Raw genomic sequence first — 18505 nt, forward strand, 5'->3', positions numbered from 1 at the left:
CAAAGAATGGCTGTATGTCATTTTCCGCGAACTCCTTGGTTCCTAAAATTAGTCACATTATTTCTATTTTCAAGGAGGCTAGAGAAATACTTGTTCATTTTATAACTCTTCTCAAACTTGATAAATCCTGGGAAAAGAAAATTGTAGACTATTTGATGATAAATGATAGGAGGAAATTTACGGCTCAATCCTTGATAACAGCAAAGCTGTTAAAGTTTTCAAGGCCCTGCAAAGACTGTGGACGATTTTTTAATAATGGTATCCATGCTTTTGTTGCCTGTGTAGTTCTTTCAATAATTAAGCAGTTTGTTGTGCTTAATCAAATATTTATCGATAACTATACAGAAGAGGCAATTAAAGGATATATATCTGTTTGGTGTTTCCTCACGAAGAACTGAAATTTCTCAAGAACAAAAGGCAATAATCGCATTCTTAGTAATTATAAGTTATTTATAATAAAGAACATTACTGTATACCGGGTTGTTAATCTTAATGATATAAGATCTATACTTATAGCCGCTGCTGCAAGGTAAGCAACATTCTCTTTGAAGATACCTCCCTCCGATGGGGCTACGTGGAATTATGCATCGGATTTAATATAATACTTCCCACGAATTTCCGTACGATATGAAAAGACTCTTCAGTTAATTATTCGACAATATAAAAAGCACATTAGTGGATGATGTTATAGTTTAGATGGTGTTTTAGTATTATTTTATATTTTTAATATTATATTATTGAAGTTTTGATTGTTTTTGTTTTTTTTCAATGAGCATCTTGCTTAATTTTTCTAATGAACAATGAGTTTACTTTTAAGGATATTAATTTTAAACTGTAATGTTTAATTAGAGTTTTTTTATATGAACGCAAATATTCTCGAAAAAAATAAAAACCTAGCTGGTGAGGAAAAAAAATAAATTAAGTCTTTTTTCATGTTTTTCAACGAATCACTCCTTTTACTCGTGGTGAATGGAGCGGAGTTATTAGGCATCGACAATATACATACTTTTTTTAGTAATATAGAAGATCACTCTTTGATGTAAATATTTTTGATTTAAGTCATAATAATGTAGCCGTATCAATCAGGCGTCTGCATGTACTATGCAAAGAACATTGTTCCTGCTTAACCAAGGGCGTTTGCAGGATTATATTTGGAGGGGGGAGCTTGGTTTTTGGAATTTTGTAGATTTAAATTTCAAAGTATTACATTTTTTCGAAAAAATTTAAAAAATCCACAGTAACTTACAAAAAATTGATTTAATTGGAAAAAGTATAAATAATTTATATTTATCCCTATAAATTAAATTTTCTAGAAAGAAAATTCAAAAATCCTCATTTGGTCACAAAATTTTTAAATATTACATTTTTTGGAAAAATAATCTAAAAAATTCACACCTGTTTACAAAATATTTCAAAAAATACATTACAATTTTGAAATTGTGTGAAAAGAAATTCCAAATATTATATTTTGTAGAGAAAAAATTAAAAATCCATGACTATTCACGGAAATATTAAATTTTCTAATAAAAAGGAAAAATTCTTTTTTTTTTTTTTTTTGGGGGAGGCTACAGTTCCCCTAGCCCATCCCATGCGAACGCCCCTGAAAAAACATACATGAGCTCATAAAATTAATAAGTACTTAAGTTTGATTATGCACATGAAAAATAGAGAGTAACAGAGATGATTTCTTGGGGTTTTGTCTTTCATATTATTAAGTTGTCTTTTAGCCAACGCCTAATTACTCCGGACAATTCCTCGTACTACAGCCCAGTAAATTTATATTGACAAGCTCCAAATTTATTGGATTTGTTGCATTTATTTTTACTGTTTCCACAAATTTTTCTCACAAGCTATCCCAAATTAAATAATTAATTAACTTAATTTTATTATAAAACAAATTAGGAGTCAATCCTCTATTAAGTGCTATTTAAGAATATCATAGGAGAGTATCCTTGAAGTAAACAACTATACTGTAAAGTTTCGTCAAAATATGAATTGGCAAGGCTAGAGCGTCGTCCTATGTATGTACATTTAAATCAATATGAATGTCACATTTATCCTCCCAATGCAACAATACAGCATTTAATCCGTGTTTTGCGCCTATAATAGGGTATTTTTTATTGCAAGATCCTTTTAGCAATAAAATCCACCATATGCATATATTATGCGGGAAAATATAATATTTTATTTTGTGGCACTGTTACACACCTTGCTTCTCGAAGAGTCTGGTATATTCCTGGAATCAATTATTCGGCTTGCTGTGAGTATTACTAGGAGTGTCTGCTGAATAAATTCAACAACAAATAGTTTTTTTCAAGAAAACGGAGGAGCAAACAGGCCCTTACCCCTTTGCAGACACCCTTGATTGCTGTATACATAAATAGAAGAAAAAAACAGCTTTACGTTGAAAGCAATGCTAATAAATATGATTCAATTCTTCAATTAATATGTCAAAATGTGTATCCTTATAAGTGTAGGTAATTTATTCGTTTTTTTATCTGCAAAAATGTATAAAAATCCATATACTAGGAAAAAGAAACAGTTGGACCTTTTTAATATATTTTCAAGCAACTGTTAGTATGTTTTTCTGTCTTTTTCAATTTAATCAGCGTTATTAGGGGTCTTTGCTTTAATATGATAGACATGTACTTTCCTTTTCATATCTTTTTTAACATGATGTCCTGAGCTTTAGCTACGCACGCTGGTTGAACATTATTAGTTTTTGATCAGGTAGTTCTATGATATTAAGCCTACATTCAAAATGAGTTATCCACAGATAGACAGACAAACAAACTTGCTTTATTAATATATGTAGATGCACTGTGATTCTAATTGGTTGCATTTTGGGCATATTAATAAAAGAACCCGAAAAATAACATGGTAATCCTGACAATTTGAAGAATGTTCTTGAGGAGATTATCTTATCTGACATGACGCTTCATTATATCTGCTACAATCAGCTGTGACGAAGGAAGAGGGGTAACAAAGATACTGGCAAGAATTACTCCCATGTTGATCCATAATTCAACTCTGAGTCCAAATGTTATCACACATGGAATCCCAAAGGGTCCATCAGATTAGTCTGAAATTCAGCAAGTTTATGTGTCAAATAACCAAGTATGCTCCTATTTTTATTTATTATATGTGTGAGTCTTTTATTTCGTTTGATTAATATGACGTAGGGATTAGTTTTAACCATAGTCAATGAATGTACCTTTTAGCAAGGAGAGTCAACTTGTATATATATTTTATTATCAGAGTGGATGTATCTTTCTACATATATCTCTCTGTCTCTTTTCTTTTACCTTCATTCCTTGTTTTTATTCCTCTTTAAAAGCCCCCCGTAATGATGAAAACTAGTAACGCTCTGGACATAGACAAGAATGATTCCGATGTTGATCTTCAATTCTACTGTGAGTCCAATAAGGACCTACGATTATAACTCCACACCAAATCCTCAGTGTGTCTCTCCGTTTTTTTATGAGTACATGCAAATGTTCAATCAAGTTTCATATTCATACATGATTGCTTGTATATAGAAGATAAGGAAGTTTATTCTTCAGGAATAATAATAATAGCAGCTTAGGAACAGAAAAGTCATTCCTCAGGTTGGCAACTTCAAAAACGGGCGAGTGAAAAATGTAAACGATTAGCATTACTACGGATGTATCTATTTAAAAACTTTTGTATCAGATTTCTTGAAGAATGAAAAAGTTGATATAAGGCGTCGTATTTAGTTCAATAATTTGTGTTATACCACGCATCCCTAGAATGTATTTAAATACGGCCCTTTCAAATATACCTTTTTCTATATAAAGGTCCTTTTTGAAATCGATAAGAAGTTTACTTCCAAAAAATAAACGTTAGTAAATTAAATATAGGAAATGAGACCATATAAATGCTTGACCTTTTTCAAAAAGGTAACTAAGAAACATTATTTGTCTTTTGCGGTTGAAAATGAACCAAATTATTTATAAAGAAAGTCCCTTTATTATTTTTGGAGAAAATGAAAAGGCATATAAATATATATTTAAAGTCAAATCATATTAGTGATAGAAAAAGGAGATGTTAGTCGGATATATTTGGCATATCAAAGGAACTTGGATCAGCTTCAGTAAGATATGTCTACCCAACAAAAAATCCAGACGGAACCATGGTTTTGTGGCCAGCATAGGGAAAGTCTACTCTCCCATTTTTATGGAGAGGAAGGAGGGGTTCAATGCATATGCTTACATCGAAATTCTTGAGAAGAAAGGGATTTAAGGCTCGTATTGAGGTAATTATTAGAGCTGAGGGATCACATAAAAGTTGTGCCGAGCACTATTTGCAGATGATTTTGTAAAATTAATGTCCTCACAATACCTCTCGTTTAAATTTTACTTGTGAAAAATTGAAAAAAATAAAATGTGTACCCTTGATAAGGTTTTTGGTGGGGATTCTACAGCCTCTCAAGCCCCGGATTCTACACATTTTAAAAAGAATATTGAGTATACATTTACATAGTTCGAAAGCGGGTGAGGGATGAGAAATATGAGTATAACTTTTCTCATACAGAAGCAAGCATACGTCAAAAAGTATATTTGACATTATACAATATATTTAATCATTTAACAGCTTTTTTTTGGAAATTGTGCCAGGTTTGCATTAGTGTCTTTCTCGAAATATATATTTGAGTAGTAAAAGTACATATTCAACAATATCATAAAGTATTTACATTAGGGTCTACTGCTTTCAAATTTCAAATTTGGTAAAAAAAATCATGTGTACTATGGGCATTTTTAAGAAAACCAAAAACCAACATGGTAACCAAAACAATTTGAAGAATGTTTTGAAGGAGACAAATAATAATGCTCACGACATTCCATGAAATTTGCTAGAATCAGCTGCGACAAGAGAAGAAGAGAAAAGGAAATAAACAAAAACATTTGCACAAAATTCCTTGGATGTCGATCCGTAATTCTACTCTGAGTACAACAAGGACTCAGGAATATAACTCTGTAACAAATCCTCAGGTTTATGCTCCGTCTTTTATATGCAGACACGAATGATCAATTTGGTTTTGAGTATAATTGAATAAAATTAAGGAGAGGAGGTTTACTACTTAGGATTTATATAATAATGACAACTGCTAAAGAAAAAAGATTCATTCGCCTGATTAAAAATTCAGCGAAATTTAATCATTGCAGGCTTTAAATAATAAGGAAATTACATCATATATTAAAGGCTCCACGACTTTTAATTATAATTAAAAGGTTGCAAGGATTAAATTTCATCTGCTGTCTCCCATTTGGAGATAGATAGAAAGAGAAAGTATGATGTGCGGGCAAACTTTATAATGTATCCCTTATTTTATATAAAAGATTTCGATGAACATTTTTCTAACTATATATTATAATCATTTAATTTATTCTAAAGTCCTTCAATAAAGAAAAGCATTAGGAAATTATCATGATCCGCGCATTGAACGCATCATATTTTTATTTTATAACTTTTCAGAGAGGAAAAAATTAAAATATAATTTCTTGCACGTTATTATCTTTTTTGCTCAATAGAGGGACTTTAAAAAAAGGTTCGAAAATCTTTAACCTTTACTCACTAAATAAATCATTAAGGTGGGTAACCATATTTAGCATGCATGCACAACAGGGGCGTTCATAAGGAGAAGGATTGGAGGGGCTTTAGCCCCCATCACTTCAAATCATGGAATGTTCGTCTTAGGAAGAAAATTTAATTTCTTTGAAAAAATGGGGGAAAAAGTACTTCTTTAAATCTTCAAGCCTCAACAACTCAGACTATCAAAATGAAAAAGTTTTGTGTTTTAAAATTATCTTGTTCGTAGGAGTGAAGTTACCTGATAAATTAAATTTCCAAAGCGCAAAAACTCATAAATATGTCATTTTTTCTCCCACAACCCAGAAACATTTTAAATTACAAAACCTCTTAATTTTGAAAGAGAGTGTTGTTGAGATTTGAAGTTAGAATATGCAAAGTTCCTCTTTAAAAAATCCCATGTACACGCATGGTAGAAGTGAAACCCCACATTTATAGTCTTTTTTCACACTTTGATCAAGACTGAAAGATGACATCGTACAAGAATGACATTGTATAGAGGTCTCGTGTTTGTTTGTTTTGTTTTTTTGCAGTAGCCGTAATGGAAATTCGAAAAAGTCGACAAACAAGCACCTATTATCTACGTCACAACATACAGGGTGAAACATAAGTCTTGGGACAGCAATTTTAACTTAATATTTATCTCCGACGGGCGTATATTTTTAAATTATGTTTGCTGTATATGATTTATGAAACTTCTATCTTTGTTTGATGTTAAACTCAAAGTGCGCTATCATTTCGCTTTATTCCGGAAGGAAGAGCTGTAGGGGCATTACCAAGACCCTGAAAGGCCTCAATGTGTCCAAGTTATCGGTCCACTACATGGTACAATTTGTGAGAGGAGACCATCCGTAGAGTGTGTGAAGCAGTTTGGAAGAGTCTGACAGCTGTAGTTACCGCAAATGGTGAACCAGCACTGTTTTTGGAGAAAAAATCATGCTGATTGAAATGGCCTATAAGATCATTCAAGAAAGAAATATTTTTTACTTTCCTTACTGTTTAAGTTGCTCTAAGACTTATGGGTAACTCTGCATAGGAACACATGCATATTGCATATTATGACAATCTTAATGTATTACTTTTTGAAGGAGGAATTAATACGATTGAAGCGTGCAACACATGAAAAAAAACGAAACGAAACAATGCTTCAAATCATTTTTTCCTTGTTCTTTATTGTTACTGTATATGATGAACATAACAATGCAATGTCCATTTCCACTAATTAACTTTCTTCAAATCACATGTTTCCCCCTTTTTTTAATGATTTGCAAATGTCCCACAAATCTGACATGCCCTCATCCTTGATTGATTGTTATAAATTGTAATCCTTTCTGTTAAGTGAAGTCAGTGACAAAAGGTATTATGATTTTTAACACAATGATAATATGTATGTGGCCTGTCAGCACAGAAACAACCTATTAATTGATAGATTTTATTTGAAAGCGGTCATATCGAGGCCAATGTAAGTCTTTTAAATCAAATAAAGTCTCTAAACAATAGATGTCATTCTTGGTTATCTTAACTCATCACACACATTTGAATAATGAGCCTATAATTGACTCAAATATATTTATGAAATATTGGACGGTATAGGAAGCAACAAAATAAATTGGGATTTACTCCTATTCTTGATTTTTGTAAACAAATTAAAAAATGACAATAGTAAAAATGTATACAAGGGAGGACTCAAAAATTAGAATAATCTTCTTCGAGGTTGTCAAGCGTCAGTTCTAATAGTCTGATCATTTTGTGCTTAGTAGCATTCGAAAGAACTAACATTTGTTTTGTTTTTGTGCGTTCAAAAATGTTTGAGCAACAAGAAAAACGGCAGAGGGCGTGCGATCTCCTCAGGTAACATGTCTTGCCATGGTGGAAGAGCACGTTCTCCAGATGTGTCTACCCAAGACAGTGCCCCAGCACACACATCCAAGAAAGTGCATCATTTCTGCAGGGAGAACATGGCTGCCTTCTGGCAGGCAGACTTCTTGCCTTCATCCTCACCCGAGTTGAACCCCCTGGGCTTTGATGTTTAGTGTGTCTTGGAGGGCAAGCCAAACGAGACTTATCATCTGAATATCGATGCCCTGAAAATCATAATCACGGAGGAGTGGAACAACATGTCCTCAGACTTCATCAAGGTCAGCTGTGCTTCTGTTCACCCCCGTATTGAAGCCATCATTTATAATAGAGGGGGACATATTGAGTAAGAAATGTAGAAAATGATTGAGTTACCAACTTTTGATTCAAAGGTCTGCTAAAAAATGGCACAAAATAAAAATATGTTGAAGTGAAAACGGCTTTTTAAAATTTGTATTTATATTGTTAAACTCGTCGGCTTCAGATGACCTCAGAGATCATTTCTTCATTAAATTAGTTCCTACTAAATTTTCATTTCAATTCATTTTGTTTGTCATAATTAGTTATTATAGTTTCTTTGCTTGTCAAGCTCTAATTGATAAAAAGTTAAACATGAAAAAAAGCAAATCCTTTTTTTATTTGTTCATGAAATTACTCTATAATTACATTATATTGATAAAAAATTGAAATCGTGCATAAAGATGGTATATAAATCGGCTGAAATTTTGATATCAGTATATCCCTAGTTAAAACTAAATAAAAGTGTAATATTTCAAAACTATAGGGGCGTTGATATAACTTTAAAAATTCGTAGAAGTTGTTCAAACTTTGTTAATCAAAAGAAACGCTTTTAAATTTCCTTTACTATTTTTTTTTTTTTCACAAAAAGTGAAATGACATGAAACTTTGTTACTACATGGATAACCTTAAATTCCTTAAATCTTTCCTACTTATCCAAACTACGTTACTGCTTGAAATGTATCCTTGTGTGAAAGCTAAGTATGTAGGTAGGGAACGTAGAATTATGCATTTTTAAACTTACAACAAGGTGTATACATTCTGCATTTTTTTTCAACTGTCTGTTAATTTAGTTTTATTGTGTGTTTGTTAGGATTATATCAATCATACCAAAAACTATGTAATTATTCTGTGAACATGTTTTGACTTTATTAAATAGAAATGGCATTTGACAAGTAATTACACTTTTGTACTTTTTTCCTTCAAAATTTAGTTTGTCATGGATTATCCATTCGTCACACGTCCAACTTTTTTATCCACTTTCAACCTCAACTTTTAAATGGGGGAAAAAATTGAAGAAAAAATACAAATGGTAAATTTTTTTTTTGTTGTTGTAAAACAGTAAATAATTAAATATGCTATTTTGTATAAGATTTAACTTGTCCAAACAAATTCAAGTGTGTCCACAGAATTTTATATTTAAAAAAAAAAAACAAGAAAAATTAATTACTTCAAGGAAAAAATTTGAAAAGTTGAATTTTTGTAAATTTCAAAAAAATAAATCAAAAATTCATACAAAAAGAAAATTCAAAATTCTTTTTTTTTCAAAAATCAAGAACTATTCTTGAAAAATAGTTGTTTACAAAAAATTTCAAATATTAAATTTTTTTAATAAAAATTCCAAAATTCATAGCTATTTAAAAAAAAAATCAAAAATTAAGTCATATTTCAAAAATTAAATTTTCTAGTAAAAAGGATCAATTCCTTAATCTGGGCTGTAGGGGCTACAGACCTGCAACCCATCCTTTGCGAGCGCCCCTGAAATTCTACAAATTAGAACCAAAAAATGAGAGGAATAATTTGATATGAAGCATTTTTACTTTTTGCGATTAGGATCCATCAATAATTGAATGATCCGTACAATGCTGTAATTTTTAGCTATTTTAATACAAATGATACAAATAAAAAACACATTATAAAGTTCAAATGCTCACAGTTGTATTAGACATAAATATATAAAGAGGAAGAAATTTCAACTTGTACAATGTTGCAACTTGTACACACAATATATACATTGAATTGATTATCATATTATGACATCTGATATTATCTTATTATGAAATGACACAAATTATAAATAAAAGTTTTTGATTTATATAGTGTAAATGAATATACAATTAGAAATCTTATTTAATACCCTTTTTTTCACCTTCATAGCCTCAGATAGCATTTGTCTCATCTTCAAGTTATACATCTTGTACCTCAGGTGACAATACGGCTGTTTTCTGCTTTTTTAAATCCTACAGGTGTCAACTATTGTAATTGAGGAAAAAATAGCATCTTTGTTTAGTTCAAAAAGTTGATTGTGTCAATGGAATTCCCTTTCAGCCTCTTGTTTTTTGAGTACCCCTGTTTCACATAGTTCATTTTCGCCCTCATTTAGTTAAATAATGCGTAGACTCAAAGTGTCCCTGCTTCAATAATCATAAGTAAATTATTTCAATGGGCATGACAGATAATTGTATGCAAATGTTCCTCGTGTTTGTTGTATTTTAAGGTTTATAGAATGACACACACAAAATATATTTAGACCGCGTCTAATCGGAGTGTCCAAAGTATGTCGTTCATTGTCCTTGAGATTCCAGTCAATAATATTGTATTATGTTGTATTCATATATGCATCCAAATTATTGGAACATTGCATGCAGGTTCCAGTGTCCAAAAAAGACTACAATATTTACGGGGTGATATTAAAAACATAACTTGAAATAGGGATCTATCTGACTTACTATTACTAGAGCTAAGAGAAGTCCTCAGATTTTTGGAATGTTTCACTATTAGATTTCATTATCTTTGTATTACGTATGTTCTATATATTATAATAATGCCATAACAGATTCGGCAGGTTTGTTCATATTACATGACGTAATCCCATGATTATAGTATGACATCATATGTAATCTATTTCGTTATTGATAACTAATGCGATAAACTGTTAGTTCGTCATATCAATGAGGGATTCAATTCATATGACAGTTATCAGCACTTGTGTACATAAGATATACAGGGTGGGGATTTGTAATCTGGAAAACTTAGCAAAATGTATATAAAAAAGTTATCTCCCAAAAATGTGTTCATCAATTCAGTAATCTTTTACTGTTATGGGACCATAGTGAAGTCAAATACTCAAACCAACCCCTTCCAGCTTCAACCACTGCCTCCCTCCAACCAGGAGCTCTCCAAGACGCCTTGCACATAGTAGTACAAGGGATTCAGATACTGCCAGCTAGAAGGCCACATTTCTAGCTGATCCATGCTTCAGAGAGGTTAGGAGCTTCGAACTTCGCTCAACTCTCTTCACCTTCATAGCCTCAGATAGCATTTGCTGACCTTCAAGTTATGGGTCTTGTACCCCAGGTCACAGTTGATGGCATTGCTGATGTTATTGATCCATGTTCCTTCTGAAAGCTAGATTCCTCATGGAGATACTGGGGTAGTCGCCGATCATGTCATACAGGGCCTTCAGGAAGTCCGGAGTACATTTTTTACTCTCAGAACAATCATAAGTCTTCCTTGTAGGTGAGCCCCAACCAACAGACTCCTTGAAAGCCATGGAAGATTATTTGGGCAGCTTTGTATACTCAATAATATCTTTGAACATGCGCCCGGCATAGAAACACACAACTATGGCCACATGGTGTTCTTATTCGGAGGACATCTCAAGGATGTTGTGTTTTATATGATATGGTTATGTCAGCTGAATCAGATGAGCAGATAAATTATAATCATATGTATATCTCGGGGATGTCAAGATGTTAAGGTCTAAACTTGTTCCTGATTTAAAACACCCACGCTGTTGTTTACTGGGTTAAATTTTGTAAATTTGATTAAAATGAAGAATTTAGAGTTCATCTTGTGAATTGTGCTGAGTGCAATGCTAGAATTGAATATGAAATAGAGGATATTTATATAAATAGGGGGATTTTTGAATTTTGAATTTAAAATTTCCAAATTGATAAGTTCATATTCTGTAGCCATTTTAGAGGGTCAAATACACAATGCTATATTGCTCTTAAATATATAATAAATAAATACCTAACTTTAATAGATCGAAATAAAATGTTAGTGTCGTGTATTTTAATTAAATGACTGGCAAATCTAAACCCATGTTCAACTGAAGGATTAAATACAATACTTTTTATTAACCTACCTTTTATTGCTTTACCTTTCGTGAATGTACACGTTTGTATTAAAGTTTGTGTCCCTAGGAGACAAGACATAATAGTAATCTTATGAACACGTGGCAAAAGATGAATCTCCGAAGCGCGTGCGTGGACATGGAATTGGTGGGGTATGTAAAGGAACTAAAAGGAAAGAAAAAGGCATGGTAGACATTCCCGATATCTAGGGGGAACCTCACCCCTTCGATATAAGTCGCGCTCGCAGAGTCCACATATGGGCGTCACTTTTTGGAGAAATGTCTTCCACTTAAAATCAAACAGGTAATAGGGGAACCCGTTGATGGCTTCATCACCAGGCTCAAAGGCCAAGCTAAGTTCGGAAAATTCATATGTATCTGCGTCATTTGAAGACAAATTTACGTAATGTTCTAAAGAACACTTCTAACCCCAAACATCGTCAAAATGTGTTCAAAAAAGGTTCCTCAAGTCTTGAAGAAGTGCTTAAAATAGCTAGGGCAATAGAAACTTCCATTACTCACTCCAAAGAGAGGGAGACAAAGGACAGTGTGTTACTGTTTCAAGAAGAAGTCGTATAAAAGACAAGCTCCATACCTAAGGAGCTTGTGTCTGTCCTGCAATGGGACGTGACTGTAACCGGTAGATCGGCAAAATCAAACAGGTTAGGGGAAAATCCAGGTAATGTTGATGGCTTCATGTAAACAAAAAAGGTTCAGTCAGTTACTGGAGTCTTCAAAAAAGGTGGAAGAAAAAAAGACAAGCTCCATACTCTATTCAGGTATAGGGACGTGACTGTAACCGGTGTGTATCAACTGTGTTAAAGTTACCTATTTGGGGATGGAAAGATCAAACAATAGCTGTCAACTGATGGGCAAAATACCGTGGCAAGACGCTTCGTGATTACAGATTTTTCGTGACTGAGTTTTGGTTTTGTTACTTTACCCAACCCCCCTAATGTATGCCGTGTTTTCCAAGAAGACATGGAAAGAGTAAAATATCTAAGAAAGAAGTACAAGGCTATTTTTCCGTGTTCTCATTCTGGAAGGTGAAGTCATTTACCCGTACCCGCTTTCCTCAGCCCTGCATGAACACGTGGCTGATGAACTTCGGGACATGGTATATAGGGGGACACTTAGTAGATTGCAGTCTTCAGAGTGGGCGTCTCCTATAGTCGCTGTGTTAAAGCCTAATAGCTAAGTGCAGATTTGTGCTGACTTCACACAGACGATCTCTCCCATTCTGGATAAGCATTTATACCCTTTCCCTCAGCCTGATGAATTATTTGGGGATCTTGCTGGGTCTATTTATTTTTCAAAGTCAAATATATGTTTGGTTATTAACACCCCAGTAGGCTTTTCCAATACAATGTCCTACTATATGGACTCGCATCGGCTCCTGCTATTGTGAAGGCCGGGCAAGAGAAACTTTTTGAGGGAATCCCAGGGGGGAAGGTCTACATTGATGACGTCCTCATCTTTTCAAAGTCAATAGATCCACAACTTAAGACGTTGGGGTAAGTGTATCGTCGGATTGCCAAGACTGGTGCTCGTCTAAAAGCATGGAAGTGTAGCATACAGAAGAACGAACTGACACATTTGGATTTTATGGTGTCAAAGCAAGGCAGGTAGCTGGATCCGGAACTTATTCGCCCGTCTTGAACTTCCCTGTGCCGTCATCATGTATGGAAGTCAAATCCTTCCTGGGTATGGTTCAATATTCCACTCACTTCGTTCCCAACCTCTCTATTGAGCCGGCTCCACTTCATGAATTGTCGAGGAAAAGTGCAACATTTGAGTGGACGAAGGAAATGCAGGTCAGTTTTAATCATATTAAAATGGAATCTCTAATGCACCTACCTTAAGAGGTCTATAAAAGTTATAATTTTCAATAAAAGGTATTTTTTCTCTCTTCTAGCATCAAATAAACCTATTAAGAGAACTCTTCGTATAATAAAAAAGCGACTGGCATTATATAAGGTTTCCAGAAGTTTTAACTGTATTTCCTGGGACAAAAATGCACCATCAGAACAAACCAAAAACGGTTAAAATTCGTACTGGATCCTAGGAAGGAACTTCCCAGCGTCGTATCGGCAAGACTGTCGCATTATGCAATGACCCTACCGTCATTTGACTATATGATTGGACATGTAAGGGGGTGGATAATTTGCAAGCAGATGTGTTGTCAATTCTTCCTATTGATTATTGATGATCCTATAAAAGTGAAAGACCAAACTGATGTACTGATGGTGAGAACTTTATCGATGATGAGTTCTCCAGAGGCGACAATACTGGCGGGTGTTAAAGGGGATCAGGAACTATCGAGAGCGAATGAGGCTGCAAAAACTGGAAATTGGTCTGCAGTAACTGAGATGGCTTATGGTCATAAACGGGATTGTTTATCCATAAGAAACAGTCTATTGTTCTGAGGCATAAGACTCGTGGTACCGAGTTCACCCTGTAGAATGTACCTATACTAGCTCCACCTGAATCACCGTGCAATGGTGGAAATGAAAACCATTGCACGCAATGCTATATGGTGGTCAAGAAATGGACCAAGATATTGAGGACTTTGTCCATGCATGCAAAGTGTGCCAAGAACTCAGCTCAAATCCTCAGTCCTAGTTTACTCTGTTCCTTCCAGCCTCTAAGTGGCAAAAAGTATATATTGACTAAGCTCAATTTAGAAGTTGGTTCATTTTGGTTATGATGGATGCAGGATCCAAATGGATTGAAGCAGACTATATGAAAGATACATCCACATTAGAGACGCTGAGACACTCTTCAAATGGTTCGCACGTTTTGGTTTCCCTAGAGGTATACACTCTGACAACGTTCCACAATTTACGAATGCGGGATTCAGGTCAAAATTGTCTGATTGGGGGGGCTCTCTTACCATATCACCGTCAGTCCAATGGACAAGCTGAAAGATGTTGGAATGATCAAAAACCTTCTGAGAAAAAACTCTACGATATCGTTGGACATATTATTGTTCGGTTACAGATCGGCGCCGCTGACTAATGGAAAATCTCCGGCCTGAGTTATTAATGGCTCGACCCATGTGTATCCGTCTGGATGGGCTGTTACCCGAAACAAAGGAAAGGGCATATAAACAGATAATGTCAAATAAATGGTTACCACATATGGATGTATGGGCTAAATCTATTGGGAAGCATATCCCTAAATGGATGTTTGGTCGACTGGTTCGACAGCTAGGAAAAATTGCCTGGTTTGGCAAAGTAGGCGACGGCGAACTAACTCGCAATGTAAATCAGCTTCGCCCTTGACGGTTTCGTTGATTGGGGGCCGATGTTGTGTATTTTAATTAAATGACTGGCAAATCTAAACCCGAATTTACCTGATGTATTAATGCGATACTTTTTAGTAATCTACCTTTTATTGTTTTAACTTTTGCGTTCAAACTAGTGTGTCTCCCTTACTCTTCACTGCCACCTCATCTAGGCGAAGAGACATAACAGTAATATTATTATTATTAAATTAATTGTAATACACCACAGTTAGCATGAATCAAAATTAGAAATTTTAACATGCACGGTCTGCTTGAACAAGTTGTAACATGTACAAAATTCCAACTTGTATAGGACATACATATATTAGGAAATGACTTAAAATATAATAATATATAAATGTATTTATGTCTGATATATCAAGTAATTCACACCCTTTTTATTTAGTTATTCAGAATAAGTCACTAATTCTTCAGTCTTCAGCTCTCTTCCCTAACGTTTTCGAGCACACAATAACAGTCTTATAGTATATAAATACTAGTGTTGACCTTCGGCCTGAAAATCTTAGACCGGTCTGATTTTTAATGAACGGAACTAATTTGGTCCTTAAAAGAAGATCGATCTGTATCACTCTCAAATAAAAATTCCGTCTGTATCTATCTTACAAAAAAATTTGTCTGGATCGGTCTCGTTTAAAATTTGGTAAATACGAATTTGATGGACTAATTGTTGGAACATCCATTTTGTTTCAAAATTGTAAACATGGACCGACAAAAACGTCATCTGAACTTAAGTGTGTTGCATAAATCATATTTGTACTAGGCATGAAGCATGAAATGTCACATATAACATTGATACCGAAACAATCGGTACAACGATTTGAAGGTGATTCCATTTCGTCTAAATGGATCTACAAAAATCAATTAAGGCTGAAGGAGAAAAAATTCGGTCTTGGACCGAGTCTCACCACTAATAAAAGCATAGGATAAACTTAAATTTATATTTGCCATAGCCTATACTTGGGTGATAGCTATTCGATAGAATTGTTTCATCTATTATGTTTTGCTCTACTTATCATACATAATACAATGTTGTAGATGGGTAAACGACCCATATTTCCTTGCTTGCTTACACATAAAAATCAACGAAAAAAATAATATAATCAAACATCAATAGATGGCCTCATAAAAAATGATGGAAAATGGGTTGACATCGATTAAATGAAGTGCATGCTGACACGGGATTTTCTCTGTCAATGGGTAATAATCATCCATTTATAACGTCTAGTTTACGGAGGCTTATTAAAGATATTTTAGAATAAGGGGGAAGGAAGGGGTATGGGATATTTCGGAGTCCACTAGAACTATAAATGAACACTGTTTCAATGATCAACAAAACCTTTTTAGTATATCAGCAGAGGGGTCCGCAGGGTAAGTGAGCTGGAGGGGCTTTAGCACCTCCCATACCAAGGAATTTTTGTTTTGTTGAACAAAAAGAAGAAATAATTTCAGATGGTATTAAGATATAATCCTGCGACGCCCTTGATCAGTGGTCGTTTATATCTAAAAGTTAAGGACGTCCAATTGGAGGGATGATCAGTTTTTACTATACTTTTTTCTGGACATCATAAATGTATGACCCCTAAGGGAGTAAGACGACTTACTCGCATTGAGCGGCACCAAACTCTTTCCCTCAGGGCAGAGCACTGAAAATGGGTCAAGGTATGGGTCTTTCAGCACGACAATGACCAAAAACATATTTCATTGTTATATTTCGGGGAGTAGAGATTTTTTTATCTGTGGAATGGATTGGCATATGACCAGGGAATATTAATAATAGTCTTGGACCTTCATTTAATATACATTGGAAGACTTTGCTTAGGTCTCTCCAAATATGTAATCTATAAATATACATTTTTCGTACGAGGGTGATCTGAAAAGTTTCCGACCTAACAAAGATACGAGACATTTTAATTTTTTTTCATCAAAGTCCCTTGTAACTCTACACACTTCTCCCAGCGATGTTTCCATCTCTGTAAACCGTCCAAATAATACTTTTTTTCTAAAAAATAATTGTTGTAGTGTGGATTTAAAATCTCTTTGTCATTGTCTTCACTATCCTCACTTGCATCGTCATCTTTGTCAACATCCACTTAAAGAAAAAACATAAAAGAAATAAAATTTCATCAAGATCATTTTCTAAACAATGTTATCCATTTACCAGTTTTAAAATTGAGGTAAAATATAATTTTGATGTATGTGGTATTAGTATGGAATTTAGTTGGATAAAATTCAGACATGATAATTTCTAGTTTTTAAACTTTTTCAGTTTCTAACTCTCTCAGTTTTTCGTTTTGAAGGTAGAAAAATTTTCTACCTTAAAATGAACTGAAAACAATAACGAGGAGATTTTAAATCCACACTATCCATGGCAAATGTCTTAGTAATTTTCTTTTAAATATGTATCTATAAAGTTTATAATACAATGTGTAACTGAAAATATGGTGAATTTGGGATTGCTATAATGTCCTCATCAAGTATTATTAACAAATTATTTTAATTTAGGGATGGGGTACTTTTTCGTAGGTATTACTTAATTTTCCTCGGTCATAAATTGGTTAACAATCTTCGTTTTTTATACTGCCCTGAGATAGTGCTATATCTTATACAAGTTTTGCCTATGTACTTTATTGGTTGAAATAAACCGTGAACTCAATATTTTTCGGGGCAAGTTTGGGAGGGGGGTCTGACTTCAACTTTCCGACGGAATTTTTTGGGCAGTCCCCGTTTTTTCTGATATACAGACATAGTACAATACATTGATGCAAGTTTTGACAATTTACCTTATGGAGTGAAACAAATTATCCAGAGGCTATTTTCAAAGGTGTCTGGAAGCCAGACTCAGCAGGTGAGGTCAGGCTTACAAAAAAAAAAATTCAATGTTGTAGATGAAATAAGTAATTTCAGGGGTCAAACCTTCTGTACTTTATGGGGGTGAAATTTCCAATGCAGGTTCTCATATATTTTGAATTTTCTTACGAAAAATATAATTTTTTTTAAATTGCTCTGGAATTTTGAAATTTTTTTCTAAAAATGTAATTTTCTTTTAATATCTATGGATTTTTGAAATTTTTCTCAAAAAATTTCTATGTAATATTTGAAATTTTTTCCAAAAATTTATTTTTATTTGAACAGCTGTGGATTTTTATTTTACAAAAAATCCAAAAACCAAGTCCTCCCGAAAATATAATCCTGTGGACGCCCCTCACATATTTTATATGTGATAATTCTGAAAATATTTTATTAAAAAATAAGGGTCATTAATTGCATTGTTAAATCCAAAAAATGTGCATTGTGCAATAATAATAACAAAATTTTGCTCCACATTTGTTCACACTTCGTTAATTAGTAATAAAATAGATATATTTTAGATATTTTTTTAGTCCGGTCTTAAGTAATTTGTTTAATATAAATGTGTAAATTTACTATATAATGTTGATGGATTCGTTATATAATTGTAGTGCCCAAACCTGATCGTTTGGATTCTGAATTTTGGACCCTGTGATACCCACAAATGATTTCAGATACTGAATCTGTGACAAATAATCAGATAAAAATAGAGTTGATTGATCGTTGAT

At 33.6% G+C, this 18505-nt stretch overlaps 1 long non-coding RNA gene across 1 annotated transcript; it reads left to right on the top strand.

The window, feature by feature from the left end:
- The first annotated feature begins 12793 nt into the window (after positions 1 to 12793).
- Positions 12794 to 15270, top strand: LOC139906359 (uncharacterized). Its single transcript, XR_011781840.1, has 2 exons — positions 12794 to 13437; positions 13539 to 15270. It is a non-coding gene; the product is annotated as an uncharacterized lncRNA (long non-coding RNA).
- Positions 15271 to 18505: the final 3235 nt, after the last annotated feature.

The sequence above is a fragment of the Lepeophtheirus salmonis genome, chromosome 9, assembly GCF_016086655.4.
Source record: "Lepeophtheirus salmonis chromosome 9, UVic_Lsal_1.4, whole genome shotgun sequence".
NCBI classification, from domain to species: Eukaryota; Metazoa; Arthropoda; class Copepoda; order Siphonostomatoida; family Caligidae; genus Lepeophtheirus; species Lepeophtheirus salmonis.